Source organism: Rhinopithecus bieti, unplaced genomic scaffold (genome assembly GCF_001698545.2).
Source record: "Rhinopithecus bieti isolate Rb0 unplaced genomic scaffold, ASM169854v2 scaffold_757, whole genome shotgun sequence".
Taxonomy (NCBI): Eukaryota; Metazoa; Chordata; class Mammalia; order Primates; family Cercopithecidae; genus Rhinopithecus; species Rhinopithecus bieti.
This window is the reverse complement of record NW_016803289.1, coordinates 381,658-404,292: the sequence shown is the minus strand read 5'-3', so window position 1 is coordinate 404,292 and position 22,635 is coordinate 381,658. Positions and strand designations below refer to the sequence as shown.

Here is a 22,635-nt window from a genome sequence, read left to right as displayed (position 1 = left end):
GCCATGTGCTAGTGTGACTGAGGAATGGAATTTCAAATTCTATTTATTTTTAATTATTTAAATTTGAAGAGCTGCATGTAGCTAGTGGCTACTGTGTTAGACAGCATAGTTCAAGATCTAACTATCACTTACGAGAAACACAGAGACTGATGAACATATGAAATGACGACACAGGGACGCAATAGGAAAAATTCAGAAAGTGGGACACTACAAGGCAAATGACCCAATCTCTCTAATAAATAAACTGCATGGGAAAAAGCAAGAGGAGGTATGTGTGTGGGGGAACCTAGAGCTTAAGAGATTTAGGAAGTTTATCAGCCAACTGCAATATGTGGACCTTGGTGAATCCTGATTCAAACAAACCATCAAAAATTTATGAGACCGTCTGGGTGCAGTGGCTCATGCCTGCAATTCCAGTACTTTGGGAGGCGGAGGTGGGAGGATCACTTAAGCCTAGGAATTCAAGACCAGCCTGGGCAACATGGTGAGACCCTGTCTCTACAAAAAATAGCCAAAAAAATTAGCTGGATGTGGTGGCATATGCTTGCAGGGTTAGCTACTTGGGAGGCTGAGGTGGGAGGATCACCTGAGCTCAGGAAGCTGAGGCTGCAGTGAGCCATGATCATGCCACTGCACTCCAGCCTGGGTGACAAAGCGAGACCCTGTCTCAAAAAAAGAAAAAAGAAAAAAAATCATGAAGCCATTGAGGAAATTTGGACACTGACTGCATATGTGAAGACATCAAGAAATTTTTAGATGTGATAATGGTGTTAAGGTTATGCTAAAAAATAGAATCTTCATCTTTTAGAGGCAGCTCCTGACATATTTGCCAATGAAAGAGTATCATGTGTGGGCTTTGCCTCAGTTTCATCCGGTAGTGGGAGGAAGTGAATGGGATATAGATGCAGTACGATTGACCTTATGTTGATAATTGTGGAGGCTGGGTGATAGGTACATAAGCGTTCATTATTATTATTTTCTCTATTTTTATATTTAGAAATATTTATAATAAGTTTGAAACATCAAATCATCGGAGTAATCCTAATGTTGGTGTGACAGTATGGGCAAAAAGGCACCTTCCTTGAATATTGGGAGCTTAAAATTTCACAGTGAGGAGTAACTGGGTACGTTGGTCAAGATTTACATTACATGTTTTCTTTGCCTTACAAATCCTAAAAATCCTAGTTTTAGGAATTTCTCCCATAGACATAGGCTAGAATCTATGTAAAAGATCGTGGAGTGCAGGATCATTTATAATAGTGAAGAATTAGAAATAACCTAAGTGTCCTTCTGTCGTGGATTAAATAAATGATAGCAAGTAACTACCGTGGAATGCTAAGCAGCTTTAGCGAGAATGAGATAGATTAGTGTGGACTGTCATGGGAAAGATTCATGATCTAGTCTCCGGTTTAAAAGAAAACCAAGTTGCAAAAAAATATGTACACTCTGATCCCATACAAAATACATATGTGTATGTGTACACAAAGATAAAGCCTGGAAAAACATACACCTAATTGATCTGGGGAGGGGAGGAGTTTACAACTGCCTGGTTACCTGTGGGTGTTAATTAGCTTCAACTTTTGTCATTTGTTACTATGAATAATCAACAGCTGGTCCTCCCATCAGGCACCCTGGCCCTTTCTCCTAGAAGAAAATGAATGTGTCTTCTGGGGCTGAGAGGTTTCATCCAACACAAACTGTTCATCCCTACTTCCAAAGTAGGGCACGTTTCAGAAGTTTATCTTATGATAATAGCTCCCAATTACTGAGCGTTGACCTGTGCTGAGCATTGGGCTAACGTCTCTGTCACCTTAGAGGCTCTGGAGTAAATTCAGATTCTCCCACTTGCCACTGTGTCACTTTGGACCAGTTACTTCAGCTCAACTTCCTCATGTATAAAATGGAAGGAATATCATTACCTATTGTATGGTTTTGAGAAGTCAGTGAATAATGCATACTACGTGCCTGGTGGATAGATATAAATACTCAATAAAAGTCCACTATCATTTTCTCACTTCAACATTCCAACAATTCCCTAAGAGGTAAACACTATTATTCATCCATTTGACAGATGAGGAAATTGAGTCTTAGAGACAGTGGTATGCTGGAGCCAGCTTCCATGGGCTTGTGAAAGCCAATTGTTAAATTTTCACAAGTTTTTGGAGTTGGCTGACATCATGTTGATAGTTTGAAAGTAGCCATGATGGGGTATTTCTGCCATGAAAATGAGCAAAACTACTTCCCCCACAGAGCTACTTGTTAAACATTTACCAGCACACCACTACTTAGAGCAGTAAGATAACTTATCTGAGGCCCCATGGCTGGTGAGTGGTAGAGCCTAGTTCTAGCTAATTCCAAAGGTCTTGTCTGGATATTTGTAGATATGCTTTGTTTGAATAAAGCCCTCTGTTGAAGTAACTCTTATCTCCTGGAAAGGCTCTTTAACATCACGTCCCTTGACAGTGATTCTCAAATTTTTAGGATGCATTGGAATCACTTGGAGGGCTTGTTGCAATAAATTGCTGGGTCCTACCACAAGAGTTTCTTCTGCAGTAGGTCTGGGGTGGGGCCCAAGAATTTGCATTTCTAGCCAGTTCTGCCAGGTGACAGTAATCCTGCTGGTCTGGGGGCCACATTTTGGGAACCATTGTTCTAGTGCAAAATCTGAAGTTTTGCGCTATAAACCTTGCCATAATCTTACTTAGGGCCAGGACTTTTCAGTTCTTTTCCAACAGAATTTAGATTCTAGGTCCCGAGTTTTTCACAGGTGACCATTTTGGTAGGATATCTATGTTCCCAGAAGTTTGAGCACAGGAAAACAGGAACCCAATCTTGGTGCCTGTTTCTCCGGTTGGCCCCCATTTAGCTCTGGCGGGTATCCCAGGAGCCAGGGCCTGTCCCCACACACAGCAGGAGGCAAATGAAAAAAGGAAGATTTCAAAGTCTATCTTTAAAACCTGGCAGAAAGCTGCCCTATAATTACCCTAAGTGAACTAGTTACAACTTCTCTGGTATTGATGTAGGATTATTATGAGATTGTTCACAGAGTCTGGTGGAATTCAGTTAATGAATTTAGAGGTTTTTGTTTTGTTTTGTTTTTTTCTTAAAACCACCCCCCTAACCACCTCCTGCCTCCTAAATATTGTAGAAAACAAAACCAGGAAGGAAAATGAGGTAAACCCTGAATTAATGTTCTCAATCAGAACATGTTTATTTACTGAAATGATTGCTGCTTTTGGAAGTACAACTTGCTAAGTCTGGTTTTCTAACTTAAGTATTTCATTTTTCACAAACACTTAGATGGGGCATGAGGAGTAGATGAAGCAGGAGGGCATGAAGACATATATAAAAACACCGTGTGGACATCGCTGCAAAGGAATCTAGAGAAGCTAAGATGGGGCGGGGCGTTGGCCATCCCAAGTTTGCAGAGATTTGACTTATCTCTGCAACCAGGTTCTATGAATGTGCTGGCCAGTGATGTAGAAGGAATAGACCAGGGTGAGGGCTCTGGTGGCCACTTTTATAATCTTAGGTTTGGGAGATAGGAAAGGTACCCTTGGCTTAAAATGTACCAAGGGCTTATACCATATGGACTTGCTTTCATTTAGGGTATCTGATTTCAGGAATATGATTTTTTGCAGATAATTGGAATCCCAATTTCTGGAGAGTAGGAACCAAATCTTACAAATATTTCTGGCCCTATGTTCCTGAGCACAGAATTAGTGTGTAAGAATCTCAACAAATGCTTATGAATGACAGGATATTAATTTGGAAAGAACAAGGGTTTTAGAGTCAGTGATTTGCTTTCAAATCCCATCTATACTTTCTATCTATGTGACCTTAAGCAAGTCATTTAACTTCTTTGACACACAATTTCCTCATCTGTGAAACGGGTCAATCAGTCCACAAAATATACTGAGTGCCTGTGTGTGTGCCAAAACTGTTCTAGATATAAGAGCTACGTTAGGGAACAAGGCAGTTAGAATTTCTGTGCCTGAGGTATATGTGTATGTAGCATTAGAGCCTATCTCAAGCTGCTTCTTGGGAAGGCTAAATGTGAGCTAAGGGCCAAATCCTGGGTTCAAGTCCTGCCGCTACCATAAACTAGCTGTGACATCTCAGCAAGCTGATGGTAATAGGACCAGCCATATGGGGACACTGTAAGACCCACCACATGTCCATACCTGTCTTTGTGTACATTTGGAAAGGGCATCTTTTTGAGCATAGGAGTTACATGAAAAGGCACTCTTACTGTGGGGCTGATGTGGTCCCATTTCAGAGCTTGGTAAGCACAGCTGAATTCAGCCTACAGAGTACTTTCTTGGCTGGGTACCTTGCACAAATACATGTAAAGGCCCTAGAACTGTGCCTGGCATATAGTAAGTACTCAATAGGTACTAGCTTTTATTATTGTATGTGACAAGAATTAATGTAAGCAAGGCATCAATAGTATATGGTTGGTGTTCAATAACTGTTAGTTCCCTTCCTCATGGTCTGTGGAAAAATAGTAACCATATATGTCAGAACAAAGTGTAGGTGATAAGCGACCATAGCTTACCTTGTCTTGTCTTTTGTTTTAGCATGTGCAGGAGGTAGTTGGGCCTAAGAAAAAGGGCCCTGGACTAGGAATCAGAAGATATTGCCCTTGCCCCAGTTCCCCCTTGCTTGGCCTCTGCCAAGGCAACCTTCACCAAGCCTCAGTTTTTCCATCTGTAAATGAGATGAAGGTGTGGGCTGGCTGAGGTCATGAGCTGGCATGATCACATGAGTGCATTTCACTGTAACAATTTCTTACTTTGCCTAGAGTGTGTATAGACAAATAAGGGCATGAGCCAGACTTGGGGGAAGGGGAGACTGCATGAGTAAGTCTTAGAAGGACTTCCTCTTCCAACATGCCTTATTATACAGGCTCTAATTGAGATGACAGGATTTGCCCACACAGTGGGTGACCTCTATATGGTGTCAAATAACCTTTCACTGAGAACCATGGGGGAGAACTGGCTAGTAAGCCCAGCTGTTAATCGATGGGTTAGACATGCAAGGTTTTGTATCATGTTCTAGTCTTGCCTGGGCTAGCTATGTGACAGTGTTACGTCACTCCCGGTCAATATGGTCTAAGATTCTATCCAGCTCAGATATTCTATCAGTCATTGACTAATACCTTCCGTTTTTCTTGACTTTTCTAGTTAGAACTAGATTATTCAAATTCCTAATCAGGCACTTGAATGAGGCATTCTTTCTTTCAATTTAGGGAGTGAAACTACTAGGTGGTTGTTTCCAAGCCACAGTCAGTGTTTTAGCCTTTAGGCAAGTGCATTTCCAAAACCCCCTTTTTTGTTTTTCCTTCTTAATTCCATTAGTTTGCAAAATAGCTAATAAAAGTCACCATTTATTGAGTTTGTTGTAGGTCCGGAACTGGGCTACAGTGCATTTAGATACATTAACTCACTCAGTCCTTACAACCAGCTGATGAGGCAGGTATTACTACCATTTTACAGGTGAAGAACTGGAAGCTCAGGGAGGTGAACTAACCTGCCTACGGTCACACAGCTGATATGTAAGTGGTGGCATCTGAGGCCAAATCCTGGCCTCTTTCCCCTGCAATATCCTGCATTTGTTAATTATTCTCCTTTATGTAGCATTATGTGAAGTGGCTTCTCTATTGTAGTGTTCAATATTCTACGTTGATTAATGTTCCACAAATCTTTACTAAAAACCCACCTCATTGCAAAAGAAGGTTCTCCATTAGTGTGTATGTGACCTGTCATTATCTTATGCAAGCTGTATAATGATGTATGTGAGGCAACACCATTGATCTCTTATTGAGTGCCTACTGTAAGTAACATTTATTGGTTAAGTGATACTGTGTCTTAATGTATTATCTCATCTAAGCCTTACAACAATCCATGAGGCAGGGCCTCTAATTATCTCCATTTTACAGGAAAGGGATGTGAGGCACAGAGCAGAGATTTGTCTACAGCCCTGCAGCTCCACAGCTAGGCACTGCCCCAGGTAGGGGAATGATTCAACATCTTCTCTTTCCTTTGGTTCTCTGCCGAGGATCCAGTGGCCCCATGTTTAAGTTTGAACTCAATACGGTTAATTGCTTGGTAAGACTCTAGCAGGGTTGACTGTGAACCACCAAGATCACAGATGTTCTTGCTCATCTCGCACTCTGGAAAGATGGGCTTGGAAGTGCACAGAGGGAATCAGCTGGGGCTGTGACCAAGTCAAAGAGTGCAGGCTGCTGGGGAGGGAGCTGGGACTAGCACACCTGCCTTTCCTCACTTGGTAGAAGGGAGATCTAATATCTAAATACCTTTCTTTCCTCTCACTGCTGTGAGTCACCTTGCGTCTGCATGAGGAGGCTTCCCGTGATGTCTGCAGCTGCCCCTCTAAGACAAGAGACTTGGCCAATTCAGAGAGGAGTCAGGGATGTGCCATATTCAATCAGCCCTCTTAGAGTAAATGTTGGAAAAGTCTGGTTTCTAACGACTAATGCTGAGTGGCACTTTTGGAGCCATTTTGTTAAAGTGGCTACTGGGAAACTGAGCTCCGGTGTCAGTTGGGAAGGATGGAGTGTCCAGAAATAGAACAGGACATTGCAAATGAGCCATGAAAAACAAACTCAGGCCCTGGCCTGGCTGCCTGGGCCCAGATGTGCTCCCACAGAAGCTTGGCAGAACGTGCGTGTAGGGCACTGCCTGGATGAGCCAGGTGTCTCCAAGGTTCTGGACACAGCTTGGCTGTAGTGTTTGGCTCCAGGTTCTGAAACTCAGGTTGGCCAGAAAAGAGTTCAGATGCATGAGACTCATCTGTGGTCCCACAGGCTTCAGTTCTAGATTCTATTTTTTTAATTGGGTGATTCTTGGGAAAACCAATTCAATATATTGTAGACCTACACATTTCCTTATTGATTGTCTTCTCTTTTAGGAATAACTTTGCATATGTTTGGAAGCTCTGTTATCTTTCATTTCTCCATCTCTTTCCTTTTCTCCTTTTCCTTCTCCCACCTCTCTTAAAGTGTAGTAGGTAAAGCTTGGGCTATAGAGTCTAGTAGAAACAAGTGTGACTCCTAGTTTTACTTTTTGCACTGTGCAACCTCAGGAAACTTGCTTCATGTCTCTGAATTCGAGTTTCCTTTTTTTTGTAAATGGTTATAATGGTAACACCTACTACATGGGGTTTGGAGAAAGATTACATAATAAAATGCATATGAAGATAAATGACACAGTACCTTGCACATAATATATGGTTAATAAATGCTATATATACAAGATACATTCTTCTTCTCCCTCTATTTGTATTTTCTTCTTGATCTCTTCTTTTCCTTCCCTTCATATCCATCTTTGGCACACAGACTCTAAGGTGGCCCCCATGATCTCTACCATGACCAAAAGTGCTCATGCCCCCATGAAATTCCTTCTCCTTGAATGTAGGTGGTATCTGTGACTTGTTTCTAATCAATGGAACATAGCAAAGGTGATGAGATATCACTACCCTATGATTAATTCATGTTATATATGATTCCATCTTGCTAGACACTGTCTCCCTTGCTGGCTTTGAAGAAGTGGCTGTGTTAGGAGGTCACACAGCAAAGAGCTGAGGATAATCTCTAGGAACTGAAGGCAGCTTCCAGCCAACAGCAGGCAAGAAGCCTGGGTTCTCAGTGTTACAGCCACAAGGAAATGTTCTGACTACAACCTGAGCAAGCCTGGAAGTGAACCCTTCCTCAGTTGAGCCTCCTGATGAGAATCCTACCCTGGCCAACCTCTTGATGGCAGAGGATTCAGCTAGGCTGTGTCAGACTCCTGACCCACAGAACCTATAAGATAATAAGTGTGTGTTGTTTTATGCCTCTAAATTTGCAATAATTTGTTATACAGCATAGAAAATGAGTGTCCCTTCTTTTCCAATTCTCCCTCACCCCTTTTTACTCATTCACAACTACCGTAATTCTTCCCCATCCCTTTCCACTCATTCACAAGCTCCATAATAAAATCACATGTCTAAGTAGAAAATGCAGTAGAACCACTTCCATATATTGCTTACTGAACTATTTAGGAGAAAACGATTTTGTCTTAAGGTCAAAAACAAAAATAAAAAACCCACAAAGAATAGAATTGAGTTTGGTTGAATGGGCTCAAGAATCCTTGGAGAAAGACATAGGGAAGCTGCAGTCATTTTTATGGCATAATGGAAGCACTGTCTCTTTCTTCCTATATGGGCCAACAGAGAATTCTATGACTTCTCATTCTTCTTAAAAGGATAAACCTGTTTTGGGACATTTTAATATCCACTGCATAAATGACTCAGAACTTGAAAGAGTGAAAGAACCTCAAAAAACTTAATTTTGAGGGAAGTTCAACTGGTTTCTCACTGTTTTTTTTGGGTGGTGTGGAAGATACTGTTGAAAATGCCCAGTTCTGAAATGATCATATCATTTTCCCACGCAGAACTCTTTAGCAGTCTCCCCATTGTCCCCAAGATAAAGTCCAGACCCCTTAATTTGGCTTAAAGGTCATTGCCAACTTCTTTAGCTTCATTGTTTCCCTTTCTGCCTCTGATTTCTGAGTTCTGTCTTACTTTAGAGCCTTTGTACATTTTCTTCCTCTGCTCTGAAACCACTTTTATTTTTTCAACTGGCTAATTCTTAATCATCTTTCAAGTCCCAGTTGAGGTGTCATTTACTCTAGAAAGCCTTTCCTGACTCCCAAGCATGGGTCAGGTGTCTTTCCCTTTCCTTCCCTAGCCATAGGCTTCATTATACTGCATTTAAATTGCATGTTTACATGTCTGTCTCACTCCAGTAGACCTTAAAGGCAAGGTTCATACCTTGCTTCTTCTTGTAGCTCTCTTGTCTACTTGTGGGCCTGGTACTGTGACTGCAACAGCAAAAAGAACAAAGTTCTTCCCTCATGGAACTCAAACTAGGATCAGGGTATTGCACACTGCCAGCCCAGCTCTACAAGACCCTATTTACCCTCAAGGTCCTTTTACCAAATAAGCCATATGACTCTCCATGATGCCAAAACATTAGGATTAAAGATAATTTATGCAGCCTCTGTATCTCCTGGAAACGCATAAAGGATATAGGAGCAATCACCTCTGGGGTGATGGGGCCCAGCAGACACTTGCACTTCCTGTGACACTCAGCTCTTGAGTCAGTTTAAGAGGGGATATCGCATCTAGCCCACTGCCTCTCCTATGGCTGTGGGCTGTCACTGATGATTGCTGTGTGCATGGCACCCTGGAGCCTGATCTATGGGGAGCAGGTCAAGTACCATGAGTGGGTGAGTGGGTGGTGGTGGTGGTGGTAGTGGTGGTGGTGGTAGTAGTTTTGGTGGTGACGGTGGTGGTGCAGCACATTCTTCAAATGCCTTTGCTTCTGCACTTGCTCCCTCAGGAGGTGGCAAACCCATCTGTTTTGAAGAGTAGAAACAGAGCCTCTGCTATTCCGATGGAAGGCTGGAATATTCCCTATCCTCTTCACCTATTGTAGTTAAGAGCATGACCTTTCTTTTGTTTCTTTACATTTTTTTTCAATTTTTTATCAAAGGTTTATTTTCCAGATGAATTAATGCTAAGTTAAGTTAAATAACATGCCTAAGATAATCAGATAGTGAGTAGTACACAAGGATTCAAACAAACTATATTTGTTCTGCATTCCAAGAAGCATATTTTTTTTTAAGAGATCTGGATTCACATCCCAGCTTTTCCACTTACAGCTACTGACCTTTGCCCAGTCTCTTCTTTAAAATGGGAATGATAATAACATCAATCTCATACCATTGTTGTGGGACTAAATGAGATGATCCATGTACCATGCTTAGAACTAGGTAAATGCTTACAAACTGTTAGCCATCATCATCATCATCATCATCATCATCATCATCATCATCACCACCACAATTACTTTTTGGCTATTCTAAACCTCATGTTTCACCTTATGCCTTAACCTTGGGGTTTCATCTTAGCCTGGTTATTCCAGAGGTGGTAGCTTGGTTTATCAGTACTCTGCTAGGGTTAGCTAGGGCTGTGAAATTTTCTTCTTTGGCACCTGCCAGAGCAGTTAGCACATGCAGGCCACAGCTGGTCAATCCTTGTGGACTGACTGATAGAATGACTGAACTTCATTCATTCCTACCTTGGCCTGCATGCTTTATATTTCTGCTGGGCCTTTCCCATCCTAGAAAGCAGCACAGTATATACTGAGGAATAAACACTGTATTTGGCATCATTTGCCAGCTTGAAGGCATTAGAAAAACAACCTGTTTGCTCTAAGCTTCAGTTTCCACATTTGCCAAATGAAACTAATAATCCTGACACTGAACAGCCATTCTGAAGGTGAAATGCCCACAGGTAGGGAGCCCCACATGCGCTGGTCCCTTCTCTTTTTTCCTCAACTAGCTCCAGTAACCAGAACAGGCACCTGCCAGGGGCTGGATCCAGAGGGGAGGGAGAGAGGCAGACTACTCTTATTGGCTTGTTGCATCATTTCCTTACAAACCAATACAGCCAGCTGGTCAGCTTTAGTCAGATAGGAAGAGTTTCCAAGCCCAAGGGCTCAGTTTATAAATAGAATAGACATCGGTCCTTGCAGAGTTCTCAAGTTGAGAGGCAGCCATGCAGGTAATATTCACTGGTTGCTGTGGGCAGGATTTCTGAGTTCTTGCAGGGTAAAGTAGAGCCCTGATCAGGGAAGCCCCAGCCCAATGCAAAAGATGCCTCAAGACTAGAGACTTCTTAGGTTTGGAAGGCTTTGGAATGAGGTTCCCCTTAATATTACTTATGACCTCCAAATGACTCAAAGTTTCATAAAGAGGTTGCTTTCCTCCATTTTTTTTCAATTGCTTTGAGAATAATGTAGAGATAAAATTGCATTTGTGGCCATATCATTGAAAATTACATGTCCATAAATTATCAGAACCTCTTCTGATATACACCAAGTCTATAAGGTTAACTTCGTTCTTAAAAAAAAGTATCACAGCTCCAAACTCATGTAGTTTTCAATGTCTTTTAAACTGTCTCTTCAGTTTACTAGGTGTCTTGGTCTGTTTTGTGCTGCTATAACAGAATACTGCAGGCTGGATAATTTATAAATGATAGAAGTTCATTGGCTCATGGTTCTGGAGGGTAGGAAATACAATGTTAAGGGCCTTTTTATTGCATCATAACATGGTAGAAGGCATCACATGCATGTTTATAGCGGAACAATTTGCAATTGTAAAAATATAGAACCAGCCTAAATGCCCATCACCCAATGACTGGATAAAGAAAATGTGGTATATATGTACCACGGAATACTACTCATCCATAAAAAGGAATGAAAAATGGAATTCCCAGCAACTGGATGGAGTTGGAGACCCTGATTCTAAGTGAAGTAACTCAGGAATGGAAAACCAAATATTGTATGTTCTCACTTATAAGTGGGAGCTAAACTATGAGGATGCAAAGACATAAGAATGACATAATGGTCTTTGGGGACTCTGGGGGAAGGGTCGCAGGGGGAGGTGAAGGATAAAAGACTACAAATTGGGTACAGTATACACTGCTTGGGTGATGGGTGCACCAAAATCTCAGGAATCACCACTAAAGAACTTATCCAAGTAACCAAAATCACCTATTCTCCAAAAAAGATTGAAAAAAATAAAATAAAACAGAACAATAACGGTACCTCTGTGAAGATTAAATGAGTTAATACATGTAAAGCTAACATGAGTAAGGGCTTGGTCACAGTTAGCCATCATCATTATTAGGCAATATAAGTAGGTTTATTTTGCATTCGAATCTCTTCTTTCTTGAGAATGTAGAGAATTTTCAGATTAAGAGAGTGGGGAAGGAATAATGTAGAACCCAGAGAAAATGTACTCATGTTCAAGGCTACCTCATGAACAAGGTCACCAGCAGGCCAAGGAACCACATGATGGCACTACAATGTATATTAATCACCCTCATTGCAATTTATCTGGTATTCTTTGCCAACTCATGGCTTGGATCCCCCCTTTTAAAAATAATGATTTGTTTGTACACTTTATTTTATTTTATTTTTTTTAGAAATAGTGTCTCGCTCTGTCACCTAGGCAGGAGTGCAGTGGTACAATTACAGTTCACTGCAGTCTTGAACTCCTGGGCTCAAGCAATCCTCCAGCCTCGTCTCCTAAGTAGCTGGGATCACAAGCGTGTACCACCACGCACGACTGGATCTCCTTTTCCTCTAATATGTTTTCCCCTCTAATGTCTGTAGCTGTTACATAAACCAGGCAGAGAATCAAGGGCTGTTGGAATCTGCCCTCTGCCTCTTTTCCATCACCACTCAGTGATGCAGGGATATCTGGGGTCTGCCTGCTCCAATATGCTGATAGTGAACATCTTTTGTTGTCTCCTTTCCTCCTCACCTTTCTTCTTACTTCCCACCAACTCCCCTTCTTTTTAATTCTGATTGCACTATCAACTCTACACTGTCTATTTGGTGATGACATTTAGACTTGAGAGTTTTTTCCTCTAAATGTTTCATAAATAAGTCTTTTCTTCCAGTAAAATTCTAAACTCAAGTGCAGGAATTGTGCTTCACTCCCTTTCATAGCCTCTATAGGGTGCAGCTCACGTGGTAAACTTTTAATAAACACTTGTTGGCTTGGCTTGTCTGTTTGGCAACAGCATGTAAATATTTGCATACCCTTGGCCATGCGTCCCTGATAGCCAGTAAGTCCTAGCCTGGGTGAATTATCTGGTGGGACCTGAGAAGCAAATTCAGATACTTACAAGTTGTTCTTAAGAGTTCCTTAAAATATATATATATAATTAAAAAGTAAAAAAGAATTATATGTTCTCTATATAGAGAACTAGACACTATAGAATGTATAAAGAAAATATGCATACATCATTTCCTTTCTCTTCTAATTCCACTTCCTAGTGAAGACAACTTGTGTCCATAGTTTGAGGCATATACTTCTAGATCACACTGTCCAATATGGTAGTCACTAGTTCTATGTGGCTATTGAGCATTTAAAATGTGACTAGTCAGAATTGCAATGTGCTGTAACTGAAAAATACACACTGGAGTTTGAAGACTTACTATAAAAACATGTAAAATATCTCATTAATAGTTTTTGTATTGATTACATGTTGAAATAATATGTTGATATATTGGATTAAATGAATTATTAAAATTAATTTCACCCTTTTACTTTTTACAATGTGGCTACTCAAAATTTAAAATTACATATGTGACTCACATCATATTTCTGTTATAGAATAACATTCTGGATCTTTTTCTATGCATACATAAACCCACATACATGCACAAATGCATATACACATAATTGTTAACAAAAATATGTAGATAGGTTCTGCCATTTGCTTTCCTCACTTAGCTGTACTTTTGGGACATATTTTACTAGAATATTTAGAGCTAACTCATTTTAAAAAATGACTATAGGGCGCCCGGGTGGCTCAAGCCGTGTATCCAAGCACTTTGGGAGGCCGAGACGGGCGAATCACGAGGTCAGGAGATCGAGACCCACCTGGCTAACATCAGTGAAACCACCATCTCTACTGAAAAATAACAAAAAAACTAGCCGGGCAAGTGGCGGGCGCCTGTAGTCCCCAGCTACTCCGGAGCTGAGCAGGGAAGAATGGCGTAACCTCGGGGAGATTAAGGAGCCTCGCCAGTGGCTGAGATCCGCCACTGCACTCCAGCCTCGGGCGACAGAGCTGAGACTCCTCAAAAAAAAAAAAAAAAAAAAAAAAAAAAAAAAAAAAAGACTATAATATTCTGCTGTAGAGATATATCATTGTTAATTTAATTAAGTACCTATTGATGAGATTTGGGGTTGTTTCCAATATTTTTTGCTATAAACAATGCTGCAATGTTTGAGCATCTGGGCATAAACTTTGTTAGCCACTCTACTAGTATTTCACAGTGACATTATTAAATCAATAAGTGCATACATTGTACATTTTGTTAGATTAGGCAAACTTTTTAACATTTGGGTGTCATGGATCCTCTGGAGAATCTGATGAAGGCTATAGTTTCTCCCAGGAAACTATACATAGGCAAATATCCATACAGTTTTTTACAGTGTCAGGAATTCATCGATATCCTAAAAGTAAAGTTAAGGAGATCTTTTCTGGAGAAATAACTCACCATAGGGCTGGTCGTGGTGTCACGCCTATAATCCCAGCACTTTGGGAGACCAAGGTGGGCAGATCACTTGAGGTCAGGAGTTCGAGACCAGCCTGGCCAACATGGTGAAACCCTGTCTCTACTAAAAATACAAAAATTAGCTGGGTGTGGTGGTGCACACCTGTGGTTCCAGCTACTCAGGAGGCTGAGGCAGGAGGATTACTTGAACCTGGGAGGTAGAGGTTGGAGTGAGCTGAGAATGTATCACTGCAACTCCAGCTTAGGCAACAGAGTGAGACTTTGTCTCAGAAAAAAAAAAGAAAAGAAAAGAAAAAAAGAAATAACTCACCATAATTCCAGCTTCTGAGTGTTCTAATTGTTGGCTAGAAAAGATAGAGACAGTCCCACATTGTGGTCAAGAACCTGCACCAAGCATTAGGCAGACCTGGGTTCACATTTCTAATCTTTGTAATCACAGGGATTTACCTGAAACTCAACACGCCTCAGTTTCCTCCTCCATGAAATCTGGGATCGGGCATATGGCAGGTACTGAATAAATACTGCTTTCTTTTTACCACTTCGGTGGGATTGTTTTTTCTTAAGTTACCTTAGGGTTAACAGGATGCTTTCAGTGCTGGTCAGAGACTGACTAGGGCAGAATTCATAAATGGGCCAATTAGAGGAGTCGCTTGATATCTAGATAGAGAGTTTACTTAAACATTTGCAGCCATTTCTTCACACAAAGCTATTGCTTTGAAGCAATTGCCCAAACAGGAACTTTATACAACCTCCAACTCATACTAGGATTTCTGTTCTAATATTATTGTTTCAATGGGATGATTTTCACCTAAATTATGAAAGCTAAAGAGTTCTCATTCCTTTGAAGGGTCTCTGGGTCCCTACTTATAAAGTAATTATTTCTTTTTCTTTTTTAAAATTTGAGACAGGGTCTCATCCTGTCACCCAGGTTGGAGTGCAGTGGTGTGATCTTAGCTCACTGCAGCCTCTACTCCTGGGCTCAAGCGATGCTCCCACCTCAGCCTCGCTAGTAGCTAAGACTACAGGAGTGCATCACCATGCCCAGCTAATTTTTGTATTTTTTGTAGAGACAGGGTTTCAACATGTTGCCCAGGCTGGTCTCAAACTGCTGGACTCAAATGATCCACCCGCCTCGGCCTCCCAAAGTGATGGGATTACAGGCATGAACCACCACACCCAGCCTTATAAAGTAATTATTTCGATTTGTTCCCTGAGTATTCCTCTTATTATCTCTTCCTTGCCACGCACAAAATTTGGATTGTTCTAAGGGACAACGAGATCTTTCTCCTGTTTTCCCCCACAGCATTTGGTGCAGTGCTGGATAAAGAATGAGTATTTTAATTCTAGTGAACTAGAACCCCTGTCTTGACAGTTCTCAATAACAGAAAAGAAGTCAGTTTTTATTCAAATGATTCCCATTGGCCTGAAAATAATAAAAACGACAACAATAGTGAACATTTATTGAGTATTTACAGCATGTCAAGCATTGTAACAAACTCATTATATTCATTGTTTGTCTCCCTTTATTCTCACAACCCCAGGAAGTAGGTGTTATTGATTTCACCTACATCAGTGAGGAAATTGAGTCTCCAAAATCTATCTCAAATTAGTCATTTCACTCTGTCTCTGCTACCACCATCATACCTCTTTGCCACGTTCTCTGGATAGGTTTTCCCATTTCCACTTTGTCCTCACCCAATCCTGCACACCGAGGCAGCCAGAATGATCTTTAGAAAATATAAATTGATCAGACTGCTCCTGGTTTCATCTTCCTAGAGGTTTCCTGTTGTCCAGAGAACCTAATGGGTCCCTGCCTCCCTCACACCTCCCCCGTGTCTCCCTACCCCTTCTGCACAGGAGTGAGGTCACGGCTTCTAACAGCTCCACCTCCCTCCTCCCGCTTCTGCGCAAGCTACTGTTCCCTTTGCCTCAAATACTCTTGCCCAACTCTTTGGCTGGCTCATTCACACTCATCCTTCACTCCCTTAGGGAGTAGCTTTTTCTGATAAAATGCTTCTCATTTTAATGGAGTCTCTTTCCTCAAATAGGTCAGAGCTTTCAGTCTTTTTTCTTCTTATCACGAACCACACTTTAAATATTTATTTGTGTGTTTTACTTCTTAACATCTCTCTGATGAGACTGCAGATTCTATGAGAGTGCCTACATTTTTCTGCACTAGATACCCAATGGCCTAGTCATCTGGCTGGCTGGCATATGGTGGCTGTTATTAATAAATAAATATTTGTTGAAAGGATGAATGACGCTTCAAGTAGTGAGTGTAAACACCGATTACCTCAGTTCTTTTCCACTTTCAAAACCTTACAATGCCTACTCTAATACTCTCTGTGCAAAAGGCAGTGTTCGTTGAAATGAATATAACTGAACTTCAACTTTTTTTTCCTCTTAGTTTAACAGGAAATTGCCCCACCCTAGTCCTAAACAATGATGGCTCTAGATGGCAAAAAAATGATGATGGCTCAGAACAGATTTAGGAGGATTTGTAACACAGCTTATCAATTATTCTGGGCCTAATAAAGCCCCAGATAACCAAGTGAACTCACAAGACTCTTCACTTAGTCACTACCTACAGAATCAGACATTGCGTGAGGGTAAACACCATTGACAAAACAGGCCATGCCATTTCTGGGAGAAAAAACAAAAAATTGCAGTGGGTAGGCCGGGCACGGTGCCTCACACCTGTAATCCCAGTACTTTGGGAGGCCGAGGTGGGCGCATCATGAGGTCAGGAGATGGAGACCATCCTGGCTAACATGGTGAAACCCCATCTCTACTAAAAATACGAAAATTAGCCAGGCGTGGTGGTGGGCGCCTGTAGTCCCAGCTACTCAGGAGGCTGAGGCAGGAGAATGGCATGAACCTGTGAGGTGGAGGTTGCAGTGAGCTGAGATTGTGCCACTGCACTCCAGCCTGGGCGACAAAGCAAGACTCTGACTCAAAAAAAATAAATAAATAAATAAAATAAATAAATAAATAAATAAAACGCATTACAGTGGGTGACTGAAATACAGTTCTAGGTTATTTTTTTATTTTTATTTTTATTTTTTTTTGAGACAGAGTCTCACTCTGTTACCCAGGCTGGAGTGCAGTGGCGCAATCTTGGCTCATTGCAACCTCCGCCTCCTGGATTCAAGCAAATTCTCTTGCCTCAGCCTCCCGAGTAACTGAGATTTTACGGGTGCATGCTGCCATGCCCGGCTAATTTTTTGTATTTTAGTAGAGACGGGCTTTCACTGTGTTGCGCAGGCTAGTCTTGAACTCCTGAGCTCAGGCAATCCACCTGCCTCGGCCTCCCAAAGTGCTGGGATCACAGGAGGCTGCTGCGCCTGGCCTACAGTTACTAGTTATTGCTTTTTGAACAGCCTTGTCAGAAATAACAAAAGCCTACAAAATGAGTTTGCCACTTCATTTAATTAATCTCAGGACATATGAGAAAATGACTTTCTGCTGGAGCATGCTTTGTGAGCACCAAAGGGAGCCCTGTGGTGGGTTGTTTAAGGATACACAGTCAAAATGGACACAGGGCAAATCTCTATAGCCTGCTTACCTCTCAGTTTTGCTGTAAATGTAACTTAATTATAACTGCAGTTTATGGACTTTCTGGTAGTATGGTGACGCAGCAATAGAAAAACCAAAACTGGCCGAGCGTGGTGGCTCATGCTTGTAATTTGGGAGGCCAAGATGGGTGGGTTATCTGAGGTCAGGAGTTTAAGACCAGCCTGTTTGAGATGGCGAAACCCCGTCTCTACCAAAAATACAAAAATTAGCTGGGTGTGGTGGCGTGCGTCTGTGGTCCCAGCTACTTGGAAGTCTGAAGTAGGAGAATCACTTGAGCCCAGGAGGTGGAAGTTGCAGTGAGTTGACATGGTGCCACTGCACTCCAGCTTGGGCAATAGAGCAAGACTCTGTCAAAAAAAAAAGAAAAGAAAAGAAGGAGAGAGAAAGAGAGAAAGAAGAAGGAAAGAGAGAGAGAGAAAGAAAGAAAGAAACAAAGAAAGAAAGAAGGAAAGAAAGAGAAAGAAGGAAAGAAAGAGAAAGAAGGAAAGAGAGAAAGAAAAAAAGTGAAACTATTAAGGGAAACTCCAAGAAATCAAAGAGCTGGGGCTGAGGGACAGTGTTGCAGAAGGTTACCTGAGGCCATTTAATTCCAGTCTCTGTCTCTAAGGGACTTGGAAACCAGTTATAAATGATGATGGGAGGAATTTGGGTGTCTAATCGGTCTGACAGGACAGTAATTTTTTTTATTAAAACAAACTTTCTTGTGCAATAGTTTAAATGTACTGTGTTCTGTTTTCAATATGGTTTTGATATCTTCCAGTATAAAATTTTTCATCCCTCATTCAGCTAATCCTAATCCCTTCATTCTTTGGAACTCTTACTTATTGGGACAAGAGGAAGGTTTTGTTGTTGTTATTGCTTAAATAAAATGAGATGGAGTCTCACTATATTGCCCAGGCTGATCTTGAACCCTGGGCCCAAGTGATCCTTTGGCCTTGGCCTCCCAGAGTCCTGGCTGGCCAAGAGGAAGGGTTATGTCAGAAACTACAACTAACTCTATAAATATGTAGTTATTAATCTATCCATCCATCCATCCATCCATCCATCCATCCATCCATCCATCCAGTATTTATTTTGTGCAAGCTATTAAAAAAAAGTGGAATAAGGCTGGGCACCATGGCTCATGCCTGTAATCCCAGCACTTTGGGAGGCCAAGGTGGGCAGATTATGAGGTCAGGAGATCGAGACCATCCTGGCTAACACGGTGAAACCCTGTCTCTACTAAAAATACGAAAAATTAGCCGGACGTGGTGGCGGGCACTTGTAGTCCCAGCTACTCGGGAGGCTGAGGCGGGAGAATGGTGTGAACCCAGGAGGCGGAGATTGCAGTGAGCCGAGATTGCACCACTGCACTCCAGCCTGGGCGACAGAGCGAGACTCCATCTCAAAAAACAAAACAAAACAAAAAAAACACAGTGGAATAATAGAGTGATTGCCCTTAAGGAACTCTGAATTCAGAAGGAGAAACAGATAAGAAATAGATGCCAATAAAGGGAGATAGGTGTTACAATGGAGGAGGTATGAAGTCCTAACGGGGTCTTGACTCGGACAGCTCCTTCATGTCTTCCTTCTCTTGCTCCCTTACTCTCTTTAAGTATTTTCTGAGCTTTTAATCTGGTGGAGGGGTGGGAGAGGAAGGATGGCCTAAGGCAAAACCATGAATATATAAGATGTTGAAGGGCAGGATGAGGTAGGTGCCAGGAAAGTCCTGCTATAGGAACTGAAGAGGGGGACAGAATCAGAGACCAACTGAGAAGATTTTTCCAAAGAGGCAGCATTTGAGGAGAACACTAATAACTGTGGACAGGATTTTGAGAGATTGATTTGTTGAATAGTGAAGAGGTTGGATAAAAAGTCAAAGGGTTAAGAGAATTAATAAGGTATTGGGAAGTACTTTGAATTTCGGTTTCTTTTTGGTTTTAATGCTCATGCATAAAATGTTTGTAATCCTAAAAATGCACTTAGGACTTAAATGTGTTCTTACTGAGATATTTGTCGCACAGGATCTCTTCCTTTTGTGAGCCATCTCTCCTTTACTCCCTAGTAATTTTGCTCAGGCCATGTGGTGCAGGAGGGCTGATTCTGCCCATACCTCTGGCTTCAGGGGTGGTCACATGACCGAGGTCCAATCAATCAGAGTATTCCTTATACCTTTTGTACAGCAATTGCTCTGAGATGCATGCAGAACCCCAGGTAAGCTAATTGGAGTCTCCTTGGCAAAGCCGTCATGAAAAACACCCATAAGATTAAGAGCTCAAAGAATGATGTAGGCTTTGGCTGTCAGTATATTGCTCCTGGAAAGAACTTGCCTGGAAATGAAGAAAGCAGTAGGTAGAGCTGAGAGATGATGAAAGATACAGAATCCAGATGACCGTGAGCCCGTGGATCCTGCTGGGTCTGAGGTCTACCCTCCAAATCCCCATGAAACTAACTCTCCTGCCTTTTTATTTCTTAAGCCAGTTCGAAGAGGAATTTTGCAAATTACAACTGAAAAGGTCTTCCTACACAGAGCAGATAAACTGTATAGACACAAGGGAAATAATTTTCCTGGATAAGTTAGTCTGATCAGTATTAATAAAAATCCACACCTCAGGCTCACATCTGCCCTGATCAACTTATCTTTCTTGCTGAATTCATGGCCTCTATTCATGACTTCAGTTAAAATGATAAAACACCACTGTGGTTATAGAACATGGCCAGGTAGCTGCCCAGACTTCTGTTGTTCAGATCAATCCTTTTAACAACTACTCACCATGATTATGTCCTGTATTTTAGGCATTTGAGTCCTTTCATCCCAAAGAATCCTGAAATCATTTCCTATCTGTACCAAGAATCATATGAGTGTTAGTCACTTTATTCATATCTGAAATATTACCTCTCACCTCAGCTCTCTCTCTCCCCTTAGGCCAGAAAGAAGCAGTGGTTCTCAGAGAAGAGAAATGTTAAAGAATGTACGTTCCTGAGAAGGAAGAAAATTCTAATTAGTCACCACATTCTCATTTCTATTACCAAATAAGGGAGACTGTCATAAGTGACAACTAAAGATAACCCCTCAGAGCTTTCCCCACTACAAACTCTTTCAAATTGACATGAGGCAAAANAAGAATCCTGAAATCATTTCCTATCTGTACCAAGAATCATATGAGTGTTAGTCACTTTATTCATATCTGAAATATTACCTCTCACCTCAGCTCTCTCTCTCCCCTTAGGCCAGAAAGAAGCAGTGGTTCTCAGAGAAGAGAAATGTTAAAGAATGTACGTTCCTGAGAAGGAAGAAAATTCTAATTAGTCACCACATTCTCATTTCTATTACCAAATAAGGGAGACTGTCATAAGTGACAACTAAAGATAACCCCTCAGAGCTTTCCCCCACTACAAACTCTTTCAAATTGACATGAGGCAAAAAAAAAAAAAAAAAAAAAGGAGGACGCAGGAAGGCAGCAGCTCCTGAAAAATCCCACTGTCTTCAAGAACGTTATCAATTTGCTCTCTTCATTTTATCTCCATGGGCAACTTTGCAAGAGTCAAGGCTGGGTGGTGTTCACTGTAGGAGTATGTGTTAGCAAAACTTATTTCAGCATATGTATAAAAAATTTCCATCAGCTGCTTGCTGCTATCAGATATCACACTACCTGTGAAAGCTCTTTGAGGAATTGCATTTTAACTTCCTGCTCTGTTTTTCAATGAAACTGAGATTTCTATTTGCTAGCTGCCTTCCCTATTGGGTTCTTTTTGATCCCAGTTTTGACCCTGCTAATGTATCTTTAAGTGCCAATAGCAATTTTACATCTTGTTAATATTCTTCCTAGGTAAGAATCTCATTTTCTATCTCTGTAGACTTCCATGGGTAAAAATGCCAGGTTTCCATTTTTCAGAAATATTAAATCCTTTTCCACCCATTACAAAAAGAAATTAGACAGCCATAGGAGTTAAACACAAGTGAGGCAGGTCAGCCTACCCCTTTTAAACAAAATTCGGGGAAGAAATATTTCAGACACTAGGAAGCCAGGGGTCATAGCACTTTAGTTCCATCTCAGCTTTGTCAGTATTAGATACAAAGGAGTCTTAGGACTTAGAATCAGGCCTTTTTGGGGAAGCTTCTGGATCATTTAAGTCCAAAATATGTTGATTAAGGACCAGGCATTGAACTAGATGATATTGAAAGAAACTTTCCTTCTTTTCTAGGCCAGTAGAGCTTCTTTTCTGGGCTGGTGGAGACTTTCCTTCTTTTCTGAGCTGGTGGAGTATGTAAGTCTGAGCTGCTACCTGTTGCAATGTTTTTTGTTTGTTTGTTTGTTTGTAGTAAATATTTGTGATTATTTTGAATGTCCCACATCTGAATCCCTTTTCTGTGTCTGGGAACTCATCCAGCTTATAAGTTTAGGTAGGTGGCAGAACTTGCTTCAAAATTTAGAATTGGAACAGCTAGGCATGGTGGCACATGCCTATAGTCTTAGCTACTCAGGAGGCTGAGGCAGGAGGTTTGATTCAGCCCAGGAGTTGGAGGCTGCAGCAAGTAATGATCACTACTGCACTTCAGCTTGGGTGACAGAATGAGACCCTGTCTCCAAAACAAAATTAAATAAATAAATACATACATAAACAAATACATACCCAGAAAAGTTGAAAATGCCAGCTTTCATAGCGTTGCTTTCAGCCAAGGATCTAGGTTTTGTCAATTAGATGTAACTGATTTGAATTTTGAATTGGGAGTTAGTGACCCAAAGAGAGGACCAGGGAAGACTCCTCTCCACCTCCGTGTGATGCTGGTGGAGGCTAAAGCAAGTTGACCCCCAACTACAGAAATAGGAGGGGGACGAAGGCAGACCTGGAAGTCAGCACTTAGTCATTTGGGGCTTTGTTCCTGCAAGGTGGCCTCAAACCAGTCCTCA

At 41.4% G+C, this 22,635-nt stretch overlaps 1 protein-coding gene and 1 pseudogene across 4 annotated transcripts in view; both read right to left on the bottom strand.

Annotated features, from left to right (window-relative positions):
• Positions 1-22,635, bottom strand: part of SH3RF2 (SH3 domain containing ring finger 2) — a 126,159-nt gene that overhangs the window by 81,101 nt on the left and 22,423 nt on the right. The window lies entirely within an intron of this gene.
• LOC108529642 (MICOS complex subunit MIC27-like) overlaps positions 1-22,635 on the bottom strand; it is a 49,020-nt pseudogene that overhangs the window by 16,168 nt on the left and 10,217 nt on the right.